The 17787-nt window shown below is 38.2% G+C and overlaps 1 pseudogene; it reads left to right on the top strand.

The window, feature by feature from the left end:
• The first annotated feature begins 1523 nt into the window (after positions 1-1523).
• On the top strand, positions 1524-15518 carry LOC142433482 (14-3-3 protein theta pseudogene; annotated as a pseudogene).
• The last annotated feature ends 2269 nt before the right edge of the window (positions 15519-17787 follow it).

The following is a 17787-nucleotide window of genomic DNA, read 5'->3' as shown; positions in this document are numbered from 1 at the left end:
CTCAGGGCCAACTGTGAGAATAGAGATACCAGGAGGATTAGGGGAAAGTAGTGGGAGAAAGGGGAAATCGATCACAAGGATCAATCTAGAAACCCCTCCCAGGGGGGACGACCAAATGAAAAGTGGGTGAGGGTGACAGAGAACGATAAGATATGAAAATAATAATCTATAATGTGTCAAGGGTTCATGAGAGAGGGTGGACATGGGAGGGAGGGAGGAAATGAGGAGCTGATAACAAGGGCTCAAGTAGAAAGAAATGCTTTGAAAATGATGATGGCAGCAAATGCACAGATGTGATTGACACATCGGATGATTGTATGGATTGTGATGAGATGTAAGAACCCCCAATTAAAGTATTTCATTAATAAATACATTTAAAAAAAAGAAAATAAGGCCTTGGTGATAGAAATTAATCTGGAGATCACATGATAGAATTTTGTAAGACATGTGATTTCTTCATTGCAAATATAGTTTTTTCAACAACATGCGGTGACTATACCTGTGAACTTCTCCAGATGGAATACATAGAAATCAAATTAACTACAATCTGTGTGAACAGACAATTGAGAAGCTCAATATCAGCAGTTAAAACCACATGGGGAGCTGATGGTGGAAGAGACCAGCAATTGCACGTATATAAGTTTAGGCTGAATTGGAAGAAATTTAAAGCAAATCTATGAGAGTCAAAATTCAGCCTTGGTTATATCTCACCTGAATTTCCAGAATATCTCAAGAACAGATATGATGCATTGAACTTTAATGACAGATGACCTGATGAGCTGTGAGACAACATGAAGAGCATCATACATGGAGGAAGTAAAAGGTCATAAAAAATCCCAGAAAATATCAAAGTGACTGTCAGAAGAGACTCTGAAACTTGCTCATAATTGTAGAGACAAACTCACTACTCATAGTGACTCTCCTGTGGTTTTCTGAGACTAACTGCTTACAGAAGTAGAAAGCTCAGTCTTTCTCCCATGGAGTGTCTGGTGGTTTCTAACTGGCCACCATGCAGACTGCAGTCAGACACAAAACCACTACATGTTCAGAGCTCCGAATGGTAGAGGAGCTAAGGCAAATGGAAGAAAAGACGAAGTTAAAGAATTGAATGAAAATTTCATAGGGTAGCTTTAGAAGACAAAGTAAAATATTATAAAGAAATTTGAAAAGATTAGAGTTAAAAAACCAAAAGGGAAGATGTCACTCAACATATCTTAAACTGATAGAACTAAAAAAATTTTTTAAATCAAGTCTCAATTTGTGATCTCAAAAGATTTTATGTACAACAAATTTAGGACTCAGGTAATTTGATCTCTTGACTATTGCTTCCATGAGCATTGATTATTGATTCAATCATGATAAAATTTTTGGCAATGTTGATCTGTTGTTCATTTATCATCTTGTTATTTAATGGTTCAGTTGTGAGTCACAAATGAGAATGAAAGAATACACAGAGTCACTGTGCCAAAAAGAACTAGGTGACATTCCACATTTTATGAAATAGCATATGAGTGAAAACCAATATGCTGAAGAAAGAAGTTCAAAATATACTGAAAGCAGTAGCCAATAACAAGGCTCCAGGACCTGATGGAATACCGATTGAAATGTTTCAACAAGCTGATGAAGTACTGAAAGCATTCACTGGCCAGTGTCAGGTAATTTGGGATATAACTTCTTTGCCCACTGAATGGAAGAGATCCATATTTGTACCCATCCTTAAAAAGGTGACCCAACAGAAATGTCAAATTATAGCATAATATTATTGATATCACATTAGAGTAAACATTTTTCTGAAGATCATTTAACAACGGTTGCAAGAATACATTGAGAAGAAGCCCAGAGGTTCAGGCTGGATTCAGATGAGGATATGGAACAAAGGAAATCATTGTTGATGTCAGATGGATCTTTGGTAATAATAGAGAAGACCACAAATGTGGTGTCATTGGTTATGCAAAAGAATTCAACGATGTGCATCATAGCAAACTATGGATATCCTTTAGAAGAACGGGATTCCAGAACACTTAATTGTGCTCTGGAGGAACCTATGCATGGATCATGAGACAGTTGTGTGAATAGAACAAGGAAATAAAAGTATACATCAGGATTATATCCTCTCACCATATTAATCCAATCGCTATGCCAAGCAAATAATCAAAGAACCTGTATTATATTAAGAAGAATTCAGCATCAAGTTTGGAGGAAGGCTTATTAATAACCTGTGATATGCATATGACACAGCCTTGCTTGCTGAACATAAGGAAGGGTTGAAGCACTTTCAGATGAAGATCAAGAAATGCAGCCTTCAGTATGGACTAAAATCAATAAAAAAATTAAAGTCCTCACAACTGAACCATTAAGTAACAACATGATAAATGAAACAAAGATCGACAATGCCAAAAATTTTATCTTGATTGAATCAACAATCATTGCTCATGGAAGCAATAGTCACGAGATCAAATTACCCATTTCTTTGGGTAAATCAGCTGCACAAAATCTCTTTAGAGTATCGAAAAGCAAGGATGTTATTTGGAGGACTAAGGTGTACCTTACCCAAACCTTACCCAGTCATTTCATATGCATACTAAAGCTGAACATTGACTAAGGAAGGCTGAAGAAGAATTGGTACATTTGCATTATGGTGCTGGCACATAATATTGAAACTACCATGGACTGCCAAAATAAAAAATAAATCTGTGTTGCAAAAAGTTCAGCCCGGTCAGTTCAAGAGGGTCAACTGATCATAAGAAGAATGAATCCTTCCCAAATAATCAGGATGAAGTCATCATGGAAGAGAAGATGAGGTGCAAACAATCTCAGAGAACGATTCAATTGATAAGTAACCCCAGCCCAACCCCCTTTTTCCCCAGGTCCAGAGATGGTGGGAGTCACAGAATTGAAGAGGAAAGAATAAACATGCTCACAGGACACCCTCCCTTCCTCTTGTTGGACCAATCCACTGAGCTCAGAGCAGGCTCCGGTGGCCTCCTAACATCTCAGCTAGCGTGTGCTCCATATACTCTGTCCCTAAACTGTGCACACAACCTCTTCATTTCTCAGTTGGTTCCTTGACTAGTGTTCAAGTCATTGACCCAGAGCTCGCATGTGTCCAGGCCAGAGGACAAACAGACCCGATCACCTTAGCTCTCCTGAGAGTACATTCTCCAGCCAACACCCATTTAAGTCACCTTAGGCTCTCGAGAGCAAAATCCTGCTGTGTGTGATCATAAACAGATCTGAGTCTTGAGTGTGCTTGCAGTTACAAAAATCTATGCATATGACAATATATTATGGAGTTATATACACACATATGATCACAATGAGTTATATATACACAAACAAAGAGTACATTTAAGTACTGGTAGACTCTAATTAATATCAATGTTAGTTTTCCTGCTTGATAATCTCTGATGGTTTTGCAAGATTTTGTCATTGGGTGAAGAGTAGGTGAATGAATATTAATTTTGTGAATTCTCATGTGTCTATAGTTATTTCAAAAGAAAAGATTAATAAAAAGATTTCCTGATGAGATGCATTGAATCACAATGGTCTCTCAATGAATAAAACAGTCATAAAGGATTTATCTCAGATTTATCATATATAATGTAGCTTGTAGGATATCATTCTATGATCTATCAGATATTTACTTCTCGTGTTTGTTAGGAGTGCTGATCCACAATTAAATATATTTCTGCTTTGGCCTTGTTTAACATATACATCACTCACTGACTTGAGGAAAATCACTCAGAGGTTTCTATGGGAAAGCATGTTTCTTCTACAGTTATTAAACTGACACTCACATTGGTTCCAGGTGTTAGGCAAGGCATTCAGAAAGCTTGATTTCAAGTCCAGGCCAACTCTGCACCTCTGCCTCATAATGTAGTACCATTACTCTAGTCTTAGACCAGCAAAGAGACGCTGATTGGTGCCACGCACATTGTAGGCAAAAAAGGTCTGCCTAGGCATGGAACATGCACTTTTAACTTATATCCTTGCTCAATAAATAGGTGAAAGTATGAATTCTGAAAAGTTTTTGTTCCAGTAAGTACCCCATAAAGTCCCTCTTTATTCCTGTTGTGGATTCCAATCACCTAGTGTCTTCTGCAGTATCAGCCTTCCTTGTTGAAATTTATATATATATATATATATATATATATATATATATATATATATATATATATATATATATATATATATATATATAACAGCTTGTTGATACATCTGGATCATAAATGCACTCACTTCATTGTACAATTGTACATACTAATCCTCGGGAATATTTGTATTTTAAAATTTAGGACTTGGAAAGGTAGTAAGTAAACTGGGACTAAATTGGTAATAGTAGCGTTTCTGGTCTGATGGTGGAGAATGTGGGCAGCACAAGGAGACAAATGAAGTAGGGAGTGTCTTCGCCCAGTCCCCAGATATATTCACATAAGAAATTGCTGGTTTTTAAATCTAATGCTAGTGGTATGTTATCATTTAGAATGGCCAGAAACTACATGCATGTATTATTTCCCAAATTTTAGCAATGCTTTTGACCAAGTGGAAAATTGTCTGGGGCTCGCATGAATCATTTCATTCTCAGCCTTCTAGGACACCCACATTCACAGCTGCAGAAAGCAAGGCTTCCTCGGAGATTTAGCCAACAACAACTGCTTCCTTCCCTAGAGCTCTTCAGTTCAACCAAAGTCTGGCTGCTGCTAAACACCCGCCTTGAGATAAACTTTGTTTCTAGGGATAGAAAGATGATTAATATCTTCGCCACCTCAACGTGGTTGCAGGCTGAATAGCCTGCTCCTCCTCAAACAACTTGCTGGGTGGGTGAGAGAAGGAGAGCAGATTGGGAAGAAAAACTCAATCCAGAGACTTCAAGTCTGCTGAAGAAATCTTTTTGTCAGACTCTTTCCAAACTTCAACTTGGAAGAGTGGTTAGCATGAGAAGCAGCACTGCTGACCCCAGCTCTTCTGGAAGTCCCCAGAGCACTGCAGCTGCTTCGCTTGACTGGGTTTCACATACTATTCCAAGGCCAAGTCATTTTGGAATGACTGTGATGGAGAAAAACCCACACCAGTACTTGTGGTCGGAGATTAGGGAGAACTGCTTTCAAAATCCAACGTTTTGGTGCCACTTAGCAACCATAACAGTGCCATCCCATGAATCACACACATGCAGTCTACAGCTGTTAGTTACATTTGGTTTTGGGGGCAGGGGAGTGGAAAAAGCTAGTAAGATGATTTTTTTAAAGCCTATGATTTTTTAAGCTTGTAATATAGTTAAGTCTGTCTTGATCTCTCACTATAAAAAATCCCCATTAAAAAATTCATTGAGGAATGTTTTAAAAGGGAAGTTAGTGTCAATTTTTTAATTGAAACAATCCACCCCATACAGAACACACTGGTTTGCATATTTCATGAGAAAGTACTCATTTGAGTAGATTTCACTGATATCCTAGCACTGACTTCTCTAGGATTTAAAAAATGTACTTAATTTTACATATTCTGAAAAGGCTTGCATACTTAAAAATCAAGCTCCAAGTGTGAAACTAGACGACCTTTAAAAAGAGCAATTGTTATTATTCCAAGTAAAGAAAATGAAAGGAAATCCCTCTTAACAAAGACAGCACAACAGTTGGATCTCCTTCCTAAACTGTTTCCCATGCTCTCAAATTAAAGTAAATCCAAATAAATGTTCACTGTAAACTGAAAATGCGCTCCTCTGACATTTAACAGCTGTGCTAACTCTTAAAGCTGGATGGTAATCCTTTCCTGTCTTTGGAAGACATTATGTTCCACCCCAAAATGTACATATGAAGAACATCCCAATCCAAGGAAATATTTCAAGCCTCGTAGTTCAAAAAGATGTCATTTGGAGATTTAAATGTACTTTATCATTTGAGTGTACTTTAATTTGGTTGACCTAAGCACTGGAATTTGAAATGTAAGCCCCACCCCACTCATCCCCTGGCTCACAGTAATAGAAACATGTTTAATAAACCACAATATTAAGCTTAGCATTGAATTCATAGAGCAATGTTTAATATATGTCTAGATTTCTGGTCTAAGTCAAAGGTGTATCAAGTTGAACAAAAAAGAGTTTTCTATCTAGACAGCCATATTTCATTACACAAAGCATGCAGCAGTTTCAATGAAAATGTTAACAATTTATAAATAGACATTACCTCACTGAAGTCTCCATTCTTCACGACAATAGATTCCCCCCACCCCAAAGTAAGATTCTAGCAGAGTCAAGACTGCAGTTTCGATGTAAGCAGCAGAAATCTAAACTGTACTTTCAGTTCAGAGATTTTTAAGTTTCCAATATGCAAAGAGGAAGACCAGGATCTTACCCTCTCTACCCAGATATCCTGTAGAGAACTGCACGCAGGCTTACTCAGCTATGAGAGGAAGTAACGCAGTTTATTCAGCAAAAATGGAAAAAAATCCTCAAATCGTTTACCTCTAATGGGAGGTAAAACTGTTCGTCAGCATCACTGTTATTTGTGAAAGCATTCTCTTCAAAAAAATACTGTGGGCAAAAGAATTCCAATTTTGGTTTTGATAAATTGAGAGTTTCCATAATCTGTACACTTCTATAATCAGGAACAGAGTATCTGACTTTAGTTTGCCACGTATTACCACAGTTTTCTCAGTCTGTTCTGAAAAGTGTGGGTTGGTTATGCAAATACTCAGTCTAACTGGTAGAATTTCATTTTGCCATACAAAAGGCATTATGATGCATTTGAAATGCGAATCATTTTAAAAGACAGTTATAAACATTGCTTTCTGCACTGAATCCTTATTGTCTGTCTATCGTGTTTTGTTGTTGTTTGTTTGTTTGTTCTATTTTATCTCTCTGAATTCTTCCTGCTTTATAGTCTTTCAAGGCATTTACCTCTTGGAGGAATTCATTTATACTTTCTTTCAGACTACCAAGAGGTTATATTTAGATTTCTTATAGAAAATAATATATCTGCAGACATCTTTCAATGTTACAAATTTGAAACTCAGAATCCAGGACAGATGATCCCTTCAGGACCAGTGGTGAGAGTAGCGATACCAGAGGGTGAAGGGAAGGTGGGGTAGAAGAGGGGAACCAATTATAAGGATCTACATATAACCTCCTCTGTGGGGAATGGACAACAGAAAAGTGGGTGAAGGGAGAACTCGGACCGTGTGAGACCTGACAAAAGAATAATAATTTATAAATTAACAAGGGTTCATGAGGGAGGGGAAGCGGGAAGTGAGGGGGGGAAATCAGAAGCTGATACCAAGGGCTTAAGTTGAGAGCAAATGTTTTTGTTTTTTTCATTTTATTAGGGGTTCATACAACTCTTATCAGAATCCATACATATATCAATTGGGTAAAGCACATTTGTGCATTCATTGTCCTCATCATTCTCAAAACATTTGCTCTCCACTTAAGCCTCTGGCATCAGCTCCTCATTTTTCCCCTCCCACCCCACTCACCCCTCCCTCATGCACCCTTGATAATTTTTAAATTATTATTTTGTCGTACCTTGCACTGTCCAACGTCTCCCTTCACCCACTTATCTGTTGTCCATCCCCCAGGGAGGAGGTTTTATATATAGATCCTTGTAATCAGTTCCCCCTTTCTACCCCACCATCCCTCCACCCTCCCAAGAGCAATGTTTTGAGAATTATGAGGCCAATGAATGTACAACTGTGCTTGACACAATTGGGGTATGTATGAATTGTGATAAGAGTTGTATGAGCCCCTAATAAAATAATTAAAACAATTTTTTGAAACTCAAATATATCAAAGCTTATATTCTGAACTGTTGTTCTATATGACTCCAGGAAAGGCAAATATCTTGAAGTAAGCTATATGCTATGAAGCTTCTAAAGAGAAGAGGAGGGGAAGATATAGAAGATAACCACTGATTAATCTTTCATTGTTATTGAGAATATACAGAGAAAGATGTATACCAATTCAACCACTTCTACATGTATAATTCAGTGACAATGATTACATATTTTAAGTTGTTCAATTATTCTCATCATACTTTTCTGAAATGTTCTTCCTCGGTCATCATAAATCCATTGTGTACTAAGAGTCTAATACAATCATTTCATTTGCTATTGTTAACTTTACTCTATATACTTCTTAAAAGACATAATGCTAAAAAAAATACATAATGCTCAAAGCAGATATTTATTACTACTGAACCTGCACGTGTATGTCAGTTGGCTGTAGTGTGTGGCTTGTGTCTTGTGATGCTAGCAGCCATGTCAACAGGATTCCAAATGCTTGCAGGGTCACCCAACATGAACAGGTTTCAGCAGAGCTCCCAGAAAGAGCAGACAATGAAGAAGGAATGGGTTGCCATTTTTGAGAATTTAGTCCATGTAAACCTCATGGATAGATTTGAAACCTTGCCAGATTCTGAAAACCTCATGAAAAGAAGCACAACATTATTAGAGATAGTTCCAGAAGGAGCCCATCCGGTTAGAAGGCACTTAAAATATGACTGAGGAAGAACTGCCTTCTCAAAGTAGATTTGATAATAATGATATGGATGCAGTAAGGCCTGTGAGAGTAAAACCTGTAGGACCTTCATTTGCTGATGGGGCATGACTCAAAATGAGAAGAAACAGCTTCAAATAGCAATTAATAATCATAACTTTGAATGTACAAAGTATGAATATAGGAAAATGGGAAGTTGCAGAAAATGAAATGGAAATCGACATTCTAGGCATTAGTGAGCTGAAATAGGCTGGTATTGGCCATTTTGAATCAGAAAATTATAATATTTACTCTGCTGGGAATGAAACAATCAAGAGACATAGCTCTGCATTTCTTGTCAAAAAGGACATTTTAGAATCTGTCTTGAAGTATAATGTTGTCTATAATAGGATTATATCGATTTATACAAGGACCTCCAACTAATATAGCTATTACTCAAATTTATGCACCAACCACCACAGCTCGTCATGCAGAAGTCGAAGAATTCTACCAATGTCTTCAGTCTGAATTGATTGGAATGCAAAAGTTGTGAGGAACAGAAACTGGAAAGTGTAGTGAAGAATGCTGAAAGTACATGGGCTGCCAGAAGAACCAACAAGCCTGTCTCTGAAGAAGCACAGTCCTAATGCTCCTTAGACACTAAGAGAGAGCATTTTCATACGCTGGATACATCAGATATGTCATCAGGAGATACCAATCCCTGGAGAAGGACATCATGCTTGGTAAAGTAAAAGGGCAGAGTAAAAGAGGAATTAACTTTACTTTAGGTCTTTCAAATGTAGATATGCTGCGTGTGTTCTTTTTTGATTTTCTAACTCTAGGGTCTTTTACTTTGTATCAACCAGCTGGATTGACACAGTGTTTCAACAATGAACACAGGCATAGGAACAATTGTGAGAATGGCACAGGACTGGATAGTATATTGTTCTATTGTGCACAAGGTTGCTATGAGTTGGAACTGATTCAATAGCTACGAACAACAATTACATAAGTCAAAATCTACTCGATGGCAGTGAGTTTAGTTTTGGTGCCTAGCAGAAGGAAGCATGGTGGCACCATGGTTACATAATCAGCTGCCAACCAAAACATCAGCAGTGTGAATCCACCAGCCACTCTGTGGGGAAAAAAGAGGCAGTACTCTACTGGCATAAATATTACAGCCTTGGAAACACTGGGGACAGTTCAACTCTCTCCTATTGGCATGCTTTGAGTCAGAATTAACTCAATGGCAATAGTCTTGGTTTGGTACTCAGTGGTACAGAGATGAATAAGGCATGGTCTCTATCCTCAAGGAATTCTTTATTTTTTTAATCTATTGGAAGTTTTGTTTCTACTAGAAGTCTCATTCCTTCTTACAGGTATAGACAAGAAAGAAAGAAAAATAATAACAACATCCCGAAGAGCAATTTAATTAGTTAAAACTAATGTGCCCAGATAAATACACGTAAATTATACACAAGTAAGTTGATTTATCACGATGGTTATCTTCCCTTTAATTGTGGGAAACCTGTTCCCTGCCTGATACACCACGATTTGAGCCCATGCCATCATGGCTTTCTCAGGTCTTACTCTGGTAGCACCGATGAAACATACAGCTTTCCTCTGGTTCTTTAATGCTTCCTCTCCACACTATCATGACCCTAATTCTACCTTACAAATCTGGCTAACCCAGAGCATGTACATGAATACAGATAAGATCTGGAAGCACTGGGAATATAAGACAGGTAAACTCCTCAGGACCAATATTGAGAGTAGGCATACCAGGAGGGGAGGGGGATGGGGGAGGGGTGGAAAAGGGGAACCGATCACAATGACCTATCTATAAACCCCCTCCCAGGGGGATGATCAATGGACAAGGGGGTGGGGGGGAGACATCAGACAGTGCAAGACATGAAAAAATAATAATGTGCAAATTATCAAGAGTTCATGAGGGAGGAAGGGGGAGGCAGGGGAAAAAATGAGGAGCTGATACCAATGGCTCAAGTGGAGAGAAAATGCTTTGAAAACGATGATGGCAACATATGTACAAGTGTGCTTGAGACGATGGATGTATATTTGGATTGTAATAGGAGTGGTACAGACCCGCAATAAAATGATATTTAAAATAAATAAAAAGGAAAAAAGGCGGTTTAACAAATTCGAGTATTGTTCATCTATTTGAGAGTGGGTAAAGTCACCTTCTAGTCTCTTCTGGGTACCATTAAACAATGAGAGTCACTATGCAGAGAAAAATGTGGCATTGCAACATTGTATTTATGGCAATGGTCAATCAGAAGGTTTCTTGGTGTTGTGGGCAGACCGGACAATCGAATCTGTTTCAAACTCTCTTCCAAATTTCCTTGAAGTTGAAATGTGAAAGTCCTGTTTTCACACTCCTCCAAGTTTGTGACAAGCTTTCAAGGTATTTCTAGTTCTCTTTGAAACTTACAGCATTTTTTCAGAAACATTGTCTTTCCTCTACCTTTAAATAATTACAGTCATTTCAAAAACTGGAATATTTCCCATGAAATGCTGAAGCTTTCATTTATGTATATAAAGCTATTAATGTAGCATGTTAGGATGAAAAATCTAAACCAAATTCACTGCTATCAAGTCTACCTCAACTCATAACAACCCTATAGGACAGGGTAGAACTGCCCCTGTGAGTTTCTGAAACTGGAACCGTATACAAGGGTAGAAAGCCTGTTTTTCTCCCTATAGAATGAAGGTTTTATTTACTATTGCCTGGGTGGTCCTAGTAACAGGTAAGGTCCTATTAACATTTGACGTTTGTTCATTTCCTTACTCTTTTTTCCTTGGGAATCTTGTTAAGAGGAATTGGTCTCTGTGCTATTATACTTAATGTGTTACCTAATTATATAAATGCTTACCGAACACCTCCATTTTTCCAGAAACAGATGTGAGGATAGTTAGTGCTGGTGAACACAGAGATGAAAAACCTTAGGTGCTTAAGGAAACATTACAATTGAATTTTACATATATGAGTTATCTAATGTAATAAATTGTAAAGTACACTTGCATGTTTGTTTCAATCCATTTATAGGCGAAGAATCTGAAGCAGAAAAGTTTCTTCAAAGCATCTTGTCTGAAGGTACACAACTGTTACAATATTATAATGTCCCCTCTCACGAGAAGGATACATTGCTTTCTTACTTTTTTCATATCTATGCAATGTTCTATATAAACTCTACATAAAATATTCAGTTATTTAAAGTATGTTAATTGATTGATTAATATCCATCACCTTCATCAAACAAACTCACATTGGCATGTCCAACCATTTTTTCCCAACCATTTTTAAAATATATATATAACAGCTTCACAGATTTCAATGTTTCTTGGTGAGATATTATCTATTTTGGGAGATGGAAGTTTTAAGATTTCATCAGCAACAACAAAAAGTAGGTGATCCCTGCTCTGAGGGCAGCCTCCAGTTGCTCTGAGAGCACTCTCAAGCGTATTTGTATGGGGGACAGCGAGGGCATGATCTGACTTGTGGAGTTTATCTTGTTCTATTCTCATTTCTATAACCAACATTTGCTAAGTACATTGGTAGGTGTTGGGTATTCAGAGATGAATAAAACATAGTTCCAAAACTAGCAGAATTTAGAATTGTATTACACTACTAAAAGTGTTCTTCATTGATGTGCTTCTGTGAATCCTCTGATCTGAAGAACCCACTATTAGGTCTCTTAACAAAACATGAAATGGTTGTTTTCTTTGTTTGTTTTATGATCAGCTGCTGAATCTTTGTGGAATGAGTGTTGTTGTAGTGTCTAAAATACAAACGGCTAGCAGTTAAGCCCTTATTTGGGACAACATTTTAAACTTTTATTTGTGAAATCTTTAAAAGAGGATAACTCACCTCTGTGTCTGTAGTGTCTAGCTCAATGCCCTCTGCAAAATAAACACTCAGTAAATGATGAATGAGTGAACAAATCACCCATATATTACAATAACCAAATGCCAACATTTAATTTAGGGGGAAGTAGTTTATGAACATGTTTAGGGAAGAGCTCTCGGAATCTTTAGGGACCACTGGGCACCTAAAATAATCTAAAGAAAATAAGTTCCTACAATTTGGTTTCTTGATTATCATCCTATGACTGCCATTGAGGAGAAGCCCAGAACAGGCAGGGTCTTCTCAAGAGAGAACAAGAATGGTATGTTTGTTCCATTTATCTTTCACAGAAATATATTCAGTATTTCCCTAAGAGGGAAACCCAGAGATAAAATCGTAATTTGGGGCTCTCATGACAGGACTTATCTTGCTTTGATGTATTTCCACACATTTAATCTCTAAGCAGATGTCAGAACTTTTTTGTAGACATTTTTAAGACCCTGGTGTTTTGGGGTTTTTTTGCAATCTGTCAGATTCTGATATTCAAAATTGTTGTTAGCCAGGATCTTGGTAGAGATATTTCAAGATTATGGGTCAAATCATAATTACTAATAAATATAAAGTACACACTGGTCCTTGAAACCATCAGAGTCTTTCATAATTAATAAACTGATAAAGGTATTGGTGGCTTCTAAGAGGTATATGTTAACATTAAAAAGTACTTTGATACTTGAGGCAATACAGAAAGAAGAATAGTTAGGTCTTGAAAGAGAATATGGAATGGATGGCTAATTGCTTCCATGAGCAACTGTCTCCATTGCAATGACATCAAAAGAACTGGATAATGCTAGCTAATACTACTGAACATATTGATCAAAGATTCTATAAAGTAATTCTAAACTAAAGATGAAAAATTCAGAACATAATTTCAAATTCTTATGGACTGTGAAGACATAAAAGTTGGATGATCCCCTGAAATTATTGCCCTTAGAAAATCTTTAAACCTTAAACCAAACATATCCTCTGAAGTCTTAAAAGCAAGTGATAGCTTAATTAAAGTGGTAAAATGTGTTTGCTTTCACGATTCTGCTCTTTTTAGAACTATCTATATGGAATCGAAGTGACAATAACAATTTGAAAGATGACAATGGGGGAGAAATATCTCAAAAAGGAGCATGAGAATGTTTGTACAACTCAAAGAATGCATCCCGTGCCACTAAATGATTCATACAGAAACTGTTGAATTGCTGTAACTTTTGCTTTGTGCATTTTTAACAAGAAAATGCATAATAATTTGTTGTTTTTTTAAGTGCTGGGAAATTCATTATCCAAGGGCAACAGAAAGCTAAGTACAAGGCTTTGAGAAACTCTTTTTCTGTTGTTTTCCATATGATTTACTAGGGTTGCAATCAAGAAAATGGAATAGGAGGTACAGAAAGTGAGGAGAGTATATGTGAGAGGGCTTCAAACAGTTCATCAAAAAAAAATGTATTACCTTTTCATTTCATTTTTCCATGAACTTTTTGAAGCCCCTTCATATAAGAATTTGCTGGTGTTGACTCATGGTACTACATATTTAAGATGTTGTCATTATTGTTAGGGGTCATGAAGTCGGTCCAGGTATAGGGCGACAGAAGCAGTGAAGGCTTTCCAGGAGGGCTCTTCCTGATCCGGGTTGGTTCTGGCAACCCTCGGTGCCTCTCCGGGTCTCTTCTCCCCGTTCCTTTCCCAGAGCATGCTGTCCATCCACCATGGAGAAGACTGGCCAAGCCGACTGACTGAGCACTTCAAAGACATGACCACCTGCATGAAGGCCATGACTGAGCAGGGAGTGGAGTGGTCAAACAAGGAGCGCAAGCTGCTCTCCGTGGCCTACAAGAACATCATCAGAAGCTGCACGTCCTTCTGGACAATCATCTCCAGCCTTGAGGAACAAAAACCCAACATCCCCAACAAGAAGTTTGCAGCTGATTAAAGACTATCAGAAGAAAGTAGAGTGGAAACTGTGATCCATCTGTTGGATAAATATTTTATAGGCAATGCATCTAAGCAAATGTGGTGAAGAAAGCTGATGGTGGCTGGCTTGAAGGTAAACAAGCAGCTATCTAGCCCAGAAGCAGCAAAGCCCACATAGAAGAAGCACACCAGCCTGTGTGATCACAAGGTGTCAAAGGAATCAGGTATCAGACATCAAAAAACAAAAAGTCATACCATTGTGAATAAAGGGGAGTGCGGAGTGCGGACCCAAAGCCTATGTGTAGGCAACTGGACATCCCCTTACAGAAGGGTCGTAGGGAAGGACGAGCCAGTCAGGGTGCAGTGTAGCAGCAATGAAGCACACAACTTTCCTCTAGTTCCTAAATGCTTCCTCCCTCTCTCCACCTCCCCCTATCATGATCCCAGTTCTACCTTAAAAATCTGGCTAGACCAGAGGATGTACACTGGTACAGATAGAAATTGGAAACATGGGAAATCTAGGACGGTTGATCCCTTCAGAGTGGCGATACCAGGGGCGTGGAGGGAGGGTGGGGTGGAAAGGGGGAAACAATTACAGGGATCTACATATAACCTCCTCCCTGGGGGTTGGAAAACAGAAAAATGGGTGAAGGGAAATGTCGGACAGTGTAAGAGATGACAAAATAATTTATAAATTATCAAGAGTTCATGAGTGGGGGAGGGGGGAAAATGAGGAACTGATGCTAGGGGCTTAAGTTGAAAGCAAATATTTTGAAAATGATGAGGGCAAAGAGTGTACAAATGTGCTTTACCGAATTGATGTATGTATGGATTCTGATAAGAGTTCTATGAGTACCCAATAAAATGATTTTTAAAAAATAGTCAATTCATCTCATCAAGAAAGTAAGATCTTCTACCTGAAAATGAAATGATAATTCCCAAGAAGCTTACCAAGAAGCATCTGTTATAACGAAGGAGATGCAACCCACACATTCAATCTGACTGGGTCTGGCTCTTAACTTTTCTGCATTTTACTTTGAGATACTTAATGAGCCAGAGCTTGTCTGTATGCTGGCTAAAATGGCTTTTGATGATGCCATTGAAGAACGTGATACACGGAATGAAGACACATACACAAGCAGCACCCTTGTCATGCAGTTGCGTAGAGACAACCTAACATTATGGGCATCGGACAATGCAGAAGAATGTGATGCGGCAAAGGGGGCAGAGAACTAAATGCCTATGGGGAGTCTATCCTTCGCTTTGGGAAACCTTTTTACACATCTTCGTTCCTTATTCCACTTGAATTTCCTATAGCAAAGAAACCCATTCGCGTGTATGGTATCAATTGTTCATGGTTTTTTTCACACTGCAGCTTTGGGAAAACTCCATTCCTTGATTTGTATTTTTTCTTGGTCTTCCTAGTGTGCAGTTTCTGCTGTAGAACAGTATTAATGGCTTCATTTAATATAAACTTAAGTAAACTCTGAACACTTACATGGAGGACTAAAATGTATCTGTTTTTTAAGTAATTCTAATCAGTTATGCAAGTGACTGTGTTTTACTGTGAAGATATAAAATGTAGTCAGTTGCAATTAAAGAGTGTTCTGAATCATTTCTTAATTTCTATACTCCTTCCCTTTCTCTTTTGGGGTTTCCATTCAGAAAGCTACTTTTCCATGCTCTTAATGTATTCCTTCTTTATGGGAATTCAGAGATATTAGATTGACTGGAAAAGCATTTGACATTTCTGGCTTTGGGGTCACACATTGAAATTCCTCCTATATAATATATTATGGAGATCATATACATCTCTGACAAAAGAGGGTTTCCTTGTTTACTCTTCATTTGCTGCTTCTTAAGATAACAACTTCCTTTCCCCATAAAAATTCTCTTACACTCCTAAAACAAAAGACAGTCGGTTCCTACTCATAGCAGCCCTCTGTACACAGAAGAAACACTGCCCCGCCCACCAGCACCATCCTCACAATTGTTCTTATGTTTGAGCCCATTATTGTAGTCACCGTGTCCATCCTTCTCATTGAGGGCCTTCTTTCTTTGGCCCTTCCCTTTAACAAGCATAAAATCCTTCTCTAGGGACTAGTCTCTCCTGATGACATGTCCAAAGTACGTGAGAAGTCTTGCTATCCTTGCCTCTAAGGAGCTTTCTAGCTGTACTCCTTCCAAAACAGATGTTTGTTCTTTTGTCAGTCCATGGTACTTTCAGCATTCTTTGCCAACACCAGAGTTCAAATGCATGAGGTTTTCTTTGGTCTTCCTTATTCAATGTCCAACTTTCACATGTGTATAGGAAGCAATTGAAAATCCCATGACTTGGGTTGGCCACAACTTTGTCTTCAAAGTAGTCGCTTTGCTTTTCATCACTTTAAAAAGTTCTTGTGCAACAGATTTACCCAAAGCAGTGGGTCCTTTGATCTCTTGGCTGCTACTTCCATGAACATTGATTTTGGATCAAAGCAAGATGAAATCCTTCACAATTTCAATCCCCCCTCTACTCCATTTATCATGATGTTACCTATTTGTCTAGTTGTGAGAATTTTGGTTTTCTTTACATAGAGTTGCAATCTATACTGAAGGTTACAATCTTTAATGTTCATTAACAAGCACTTCAAGTTCTCATCACTCTCAGCAAACAAGACTGTGTCATCTGTATATTGCAGGTTGTTAATAAAACTTCCTTCAATCCTGATACCACATTCTTTTCCATATAGCCAGCTTCTCTGATGATTTGCTCAGCATACAGATTGAATAAGGATGGTGAGAGGACACAACCCTGATGCACACCTTTCCTGATTTGAAACCATGCACTATTCCCTAGCCCTGGTTTCACAACAGCCTTTTGATCAAAATTCCACATGAGCACAATGAAGCCTACTGGATTTCCCATTCTTGTCCACACTATTCTTATACACAGTTGGGTTTTTTTTATGTTCCACAGAGTTGAGTGCCTTGACATAGTCAGCACAACAAAAGTAAACCTCTTTCTGGTATTCTCTACTTTCACCTGAGATCCATCTGATGTCAGTTAAGCTTCATCTGCTATTCAGCATTTTTTAAAAATACTTTTATTGTATTGGGGGCTCTTATATCTCTTATCACAATCCATCCCTCCAATGTGTCAAGCACAAGTGCACATATGCCCCTCACCCACTTTTCCGTTATTCGTCCCTGTGGGACATGGCTCTAGGTTGATCCTTGTGATCAATTCAGCCTTTCTCCCCACACCCTCCTCTAATCCTCCTGTTATCTCTCTCTCCTTGTTGACTCTGAGGGGTTTATTTATCCTGAATTCCCTGTGCTGTGGGCTCTTATCTGTAGCAGTGTGTATGTTCTGGTCTAATCCAATTTGTAAGGTAGAATTGAGGGCATGATAGTGGGGTGAAGGAAGCACCAAAGATCTAGAGGAAAGTTGTGTGCTTCATTGGTGCTGTACTGCAACCTGAATGGCTCATCTCGTTCCTGTGACCCCTCTGTGAGGGGATGT

This window comes from Tenrec ecaudatus, chromosome X (genome assembly GCF_050624435.1).
Source record: "Tenrec ecaudatus isolate mTenEca1 chromosome X, mTenEca1.hap1, whole genome shotgun sequence".
NCBI classification, from domain to species: domain Eukaryota; kingdom Metazoa; phylum Chordata; class Mammalia; order Afrosoricida; family Tenrecidae; genus Tenrec; species Tenrec ecaudatus.
Note: the sequence above shows the minus strand (reverse complement) of the source record. Positions and strands in the feature narration are given on the sequence as shown.